We start from the raw sequence: 6,000 nt of genomic DNA on the forward strand, positions 1-6,000 counted from the left end.
ATCACACACATGCACACACAAAAAAGTTAAATAAGAAAGCAACTGAGAGGAAGAATGATGACAAGTATTGTCATGTTCTTAAGACCATTTATATGAAATATATGAAATCAATTATTTTATATAAATACATAAATAAATTTATTTTTAAGATAATCAATTTTAACATTTGTTTGCAATGATTTTAGAGCAATTACTTACATTTGCTTTTAATCTTAGTCAACATGTGATTATTCAGGATGCAGGAGCCTGCATGAACTTGAGTTTTGTGCTTCCTTCTTGTCCACTTGATAATTTTACTGGATTTGAGTCTTCCCGGCAATAGATAATCCAAGAAAGAAAACTGAAGCAAGCAGAAATGATTAGTTCTGGAAGAGCTGTGACATGCCCTCGTCATGGATATGTGCTAGTGCTTGAAGGGTGGCTTGTCATTCAATCTGGAGAGACTTTCCTCTGTGGGTGAAAGCTGAGACCCCTTGCACAGGATTAAAGCTTGCTGACACTGTTCATAATTTTGCTCCTGTATTAATTCTGGAGACTTACGTGTATTTATACTGTGTAAAATCAGTGACCAGAGCTTTGCTCACACATGAACTAAGTCTCTGTTTATCTCTCCCTTTCTAGTCCCCACTTACCATCATTTGGCTTTCTGTTAATGCAACTTCTCTCACTGCATTTACATTAGAAGACAGTAAGTAGGCCTTGCACAAAGAAAGGAGCTGACCATAATCCATGACTGTAAATGTGTATTCTTATTAATTCTTGTTATTCTCATTCTTTAACTCACTTGTTCCTTCATGACTAATGTGTTGGGAGTGTGTTTTCATTGTGGAGAAACTGTGCAGGAACTGTTAGTTGTACAGATGTCTTTGCAATTTCCTCTTTCCTACTTCCTTATAGTCTAAACTAGGATTTCTCCCTTGACTGAGAACTACCCAAAGGTTACATTAACTTGAGTTGAATTTTAAAAATCTTTCTTTTCTCTACAGCCTCAAGCCTTCTTTTATATCATACCATATTCTAACCCATAATTCAACTTTCATGATCATATTTTGGCCACACCTTACCGTCATGATGGACTCCCGTAATACAGATACTCTGGATATGCGCACTAGATCGAAAGTGGAGGCCAGTATCGCCAATTATATGATGAAATGCAATACAGAATTTTGCATTTCCTTCCTTGACACAGCCATTGAAGGCATTCAATATCTGGTCCCAGAGCAGGGAGTATGTACTTTGAGGATTGAGCCTCACCTTGGCGCTCATTTTCCTTTAAAAGCCTTGAAAAATGAGAATTCCCTCTCTTACTTGAAAGGTAGAAGCCCAGGATAGAAATTGTATGTGTGTGTGTGTGTGTGTGTGTGTGTGTGTGTGTGTTATGGAGATAAATAAAGGTGTAGATGATTCTCCATTGACTCTCATTTGCACCAATAATACACAAAACCTAATGAAAGCAACTGGAGGTGAGGGAAGAAGTCATGTGCCCTAGTCTACCTACTATTGTTTGTATATGTGCAGGAATATGAGGTAATTAGAGATGCTATGCGGGGGAATTTTCCTAGGCAGGCTGTGGATGCCAAAGTTATAGGATGAGAACTTGGGCCAACAAAGGGAGGCATACAGGAGGGGGCACCAAACGCCACACGGGCACCACATGCAGCCCCCCGTGTTCTGCAGTGCCTTGTTTGTGATGCTTCAGAGACCTAGTTTCTGACCTTTAGCTCTCAATCCCTATTCCCAACTGTTTTGCTTCCTGTGACCTCCAACAGGTTGCCTTGGGAAAAGCGGGCAGGATGACCACGTCAGTGCCTAGAGACTAGGCTTTTAGAGGGTGCTGAACCCTCACCTCCTGTCCAGGCCAGTGTTCAATAAGATTTTGACTCTAATTGCTGGTTGCAATCAGGGAAAATTTTGTCCGCGTTGCCTTAATTCAATATCCTCTTTCCATGGATACAAAGATCATGTCTATATCTTCTTTTAAAGCATATGATCTTAACAAGATCTGCTTTCTCTCCAGAAAGTGCAATAGCAGCATTTGTTGTAAATTTGCCTGTTAAAGAGTTTCAGAGCTGAGTAACTTATATTATATGTCATGCCAACATTCCAGGTTCTGGCTCCTTTTGACACATGGACTTGTTTCGTCAGAGTGCATATCCCAGGACAGAATGCCAGAAATTCCCCTGGCTGAAACAGTCAAGGCCACCACAGGACTTACACCTATATTTACCTCCTACCCTATAACGCACCCTGGGTTATCTGGAAAAACACATGTTTCGAAATTTTATTTTTCTATTTCATTGTCTATACCAATTTTTACCTGTCAATTTAATTTTTCTGACTTTGTTATGCATAAATGAGGTCATCTTAATGTGATGTTGAAATGATTATGAACTTAACAGAATCAGTGGAACATTTTATTCAAAAGAGTGAAAATGATTACAGTGCCAGAAGTCAGCATGTCTACAAGTGCAAAGGGGTCGCCTTTGAGAGACGCACACATTATCAAGCCTATCCCTACACTTTGAAAATGCTGAGCTCACTTTAAAAACCACTATAATCTACGAATGTAATCCTTTAATGCAGAATTTGATTTTCTCAGCTGTTTTTTCTTAACTTACGACGTTCCTATGATTTGCTTGACCATATTTCTAAGTCATACTGACTCAAGAAAAGAAACTTTGGATAGGAAAAAACCCTCCAAAATGAGATTGAATATTTGATATTTGGCATAGTCAGAAAGAATTTTTCTGCTCAGGAAATATTTTCCTTGTAACACAGATGTGCTTTTCAATGCTCCAAAACTTCCCCTGTTGAAAATGTGTTGAGCCAACTGATTTTTTAAAGAAAATAATTGTCTTCTGAATTTAGCTGTATTGAGAAAGCCTGCAAGAGCTAGCATTTGTGTCTTTTGTAAATGTGTTTCAGTGTGTTCCTGGAGTTGTCACGTGAGGGTGAAATGAAAGAGCTAGTTCCTGGGTTAATGTAGACTTTGACAGATTAAAAAAAAGTGAGAAATTGCATAAAGTTAACATATATGCATGTACCAGTGTGTATATTATGATGAATCATCAAAATTTGAAAACTATTTTTTTTAAATCTCCAAAACCTTAGCTTGTCACACTTTGTAATATGCTTGCCATTAATAGATTGCTAGTTAAAGGAAGATTGTGAGTGGATAAACGTGTGACAGTGACAGGAATGTCTTTCTGTGTGCCTCAGGTCTGCAAGTCCATCCACAAATTAACCTACTGTAAACATTTTTTTCTCTACAAATTCATCAAATTATTTTTATCACTCTCAGAGACAAGCAATTATTAGTAGTTCTCTTTTATTTCTCTAAAGGGAGGTAGCAGCACAGAGGGAGAGAGAGAGATTATATATCCACTCACTATACCTGTAAGAGCAGGGACCAGGCTTATCAAAAACCAGGGGAATGATCTCTCATGGAAGTTTCAGTGACCTGCTTAAGTTATTGACACGTGCTTCCTGAATGAGTTCTATAGGAAGTGGGACTCAGGAATTGAATCAGGACTTCGATTCCTTAAATGGGATGAGATAACGAAACTCTGTCTTAATTATTAGGCCAGATATCCATCCCTGCTCAGCGCTTTTGACCAGTGATCAATTTTTCAGTTTTTTTTTTCTTTTAGAGAGGAAGGGCAATGATCATTTTAGTAGACTTTTAGTGGCATCTCATTGTGATTCAATTTCAGTTTCTCTAATTGATAAGGATGACTAGCATCCTGTTCTATTTTCATTTTCTATCCATAGACCTTACTTCATGAGTTATCTGTCTGTATCTTTCTGCAAGTTTTTATTGCATCTTTACTTTTATGAATTTTAAGGATCTGTGAAACAGCCTGAATGCTCATCATGTTTTAATACATCATTGTGTTTTTTTGCATGATCTGTCTTTCCATTTTTGAAATAAAATTTGTATGATATTATAAAAGACTAAGATTACTCCACATAGGCAAAAGCACAAACCTTACAATAGTTTTGAGTATTTTAATAACAAAGTAAACTAGTTTTGGTCAGTAATCTCATGTAAGATCACATATGTGAATCATCATGATGATGTTGCTAATTTGCATGAGGAAACAGGAAAATTTTCAAGATTCTCAAATTTCCAAAATTCAAAGAAGTGATTGAAGCTCCTGAGTTGAACTATATTTCTTTTCTTGCTTCTTGTTTCACACAGCTGTGTCTGCATTTTGATGATTGGCCATCAGAGGGCAGGAAGAACCAAGTTGCAAATTGCCCACAGATTCAAGTAAATATGAGCATTTCCTTTTCATTGATTCGGTTTGTGAATTGTTGCAGGAAATTATAACATTAAGCTTTGCGCTTTCTAAGAATGCTATAACACTCAATCTTTAAAAGATTTTCAAACACTTCACTGAATTATTACACAGAGGGACATTGTCAAGTCTTTTATGTGCCCCAAAATATTGTGAGCACATTAAACTCGTAGATGCAGAAAAGGAAAGGGTATACGTGTGATTAGTGTGTATGAGGGCACATATGAATTCAGTTAAAGATATTATTTGGTAAGGAAAATAACTTTTAAATCTAATTTTCCTTTTCATATTATGCATTTTCCAAAAACGTTTGGAAATCCTATCATGCTATATGTCTGTGTATCTGAGGGTATGTGTGTATATGGCTGCATATGTGCCTGTATGTTTGGAACTGTGTATGCATATGGTAAAGGCATGTGTGTATGTATTACCTAAGTGTATGTGAGACTGTGTATGGATGTATGTGTGTGTGTGTGTGTGTGTGTGTATGGGTGTGACTTTTTTCAAATCCTGGACCGTGCTTTTTAACTCACATGGGACTCCTGGTGCTTTCTCCACCAGCATGTGCAGATGAACTACATGGATTTCAAAAGCAGCAAAAACATTCCTCGCTATGTAGCCTATGACTCAACCAATTCGTCTTTACTGCCCCAGTTCATGATGAAACAAATTCTAGTAAAAAACAAAACAAAACAAAAAGCCTAAGGCATTTTGAAAATAGTATTTTGTCAAATGGACTCAGTCCTAACCAGGATCCTTTAGAAACCAATCAATCACTGGTTACCACTAGAGGGGAACTTTCCCCCTTATTCTATCTTCAGTTACCAGGTTTCCTCTGCTTCTACGTAGGGGAGAATTAGGACTTCTTCCTGAAGATAGGAGGCCTCCTTTTTCTACAGCATTGGACAAGTAGCCACCATGTGAGGAGCAGCTCACCCCTTCTAACCTCTGTTTTCAACCGGAGAGGCACTGAGGGGTTTCATTCCCTTCCCAGCCCAGAAACCCTCATTTGTCTAAGGCTGCCAGGCCCCACCCTCTGTGTCCAGGACTCTCAACTTGCAGAGCCTTTGTCTTCTGGAGACATTTTCCTCTTTCTTCTTAAATTCCCTAGACAAGGACTTGCAAAACCCAAGCCCAGCAAGAAACAAACATGGGAGAGGAGATGATAAAAAGGAAGACAATTCACACAGGGCTGCCATAAAGAGAAATGGCCTTCATAGTTGCAAAATGCTTGCCATCCAAGCTGTGGTCTTCCCTGTAACATCCTCAGAGACGTATACTATCAAAATATTTTAATGCTAATTTTAAACTACCACACCAAAGGTTAATTTGTTCATTATATAGGAAGTTGATATGTTTTTCTAAGGTTCACATTGTTGCCCTTCATCTGATTTTACTGTTAAGGCCCAAGACAATTGTTGTGACCTATCTTAAGGTGACCTGTGTAGTTGAGACTACAATTCTTGGGAAGGTGTAAAGCATTAAGGAAAATAGTAACATATTCTTCAAATTTCAAATTCAGTTATGAGGAGTGACTTGGCATCTGAGGCAGAAGTATTTCCTTGCTATCTCTGTCCCTGATTGTGGTGATTCTTCATTTTTCATAGTGACCAGAATAAGTACTGGCCCTCATTGGTGTTGCGGTCCCTGACCCCTATCAGGGTGGATGGGGAAGTCTTTACTGCCTACCAGCTCCTGG

This window comes from Ochotona princeps, chromosome 10 (assembly GCF_030435755.1).
Source record: "Ochotona princeps isolate mOchPri1 chromosome 10, mOchPri1.hap1, whole genome shotgun sequence".
NCBI lineage: Eukaryota > Metazoa > Chordata > Mammalia > Lagomorpha > Ochotonidae > Ochotona > Ochotona princeps.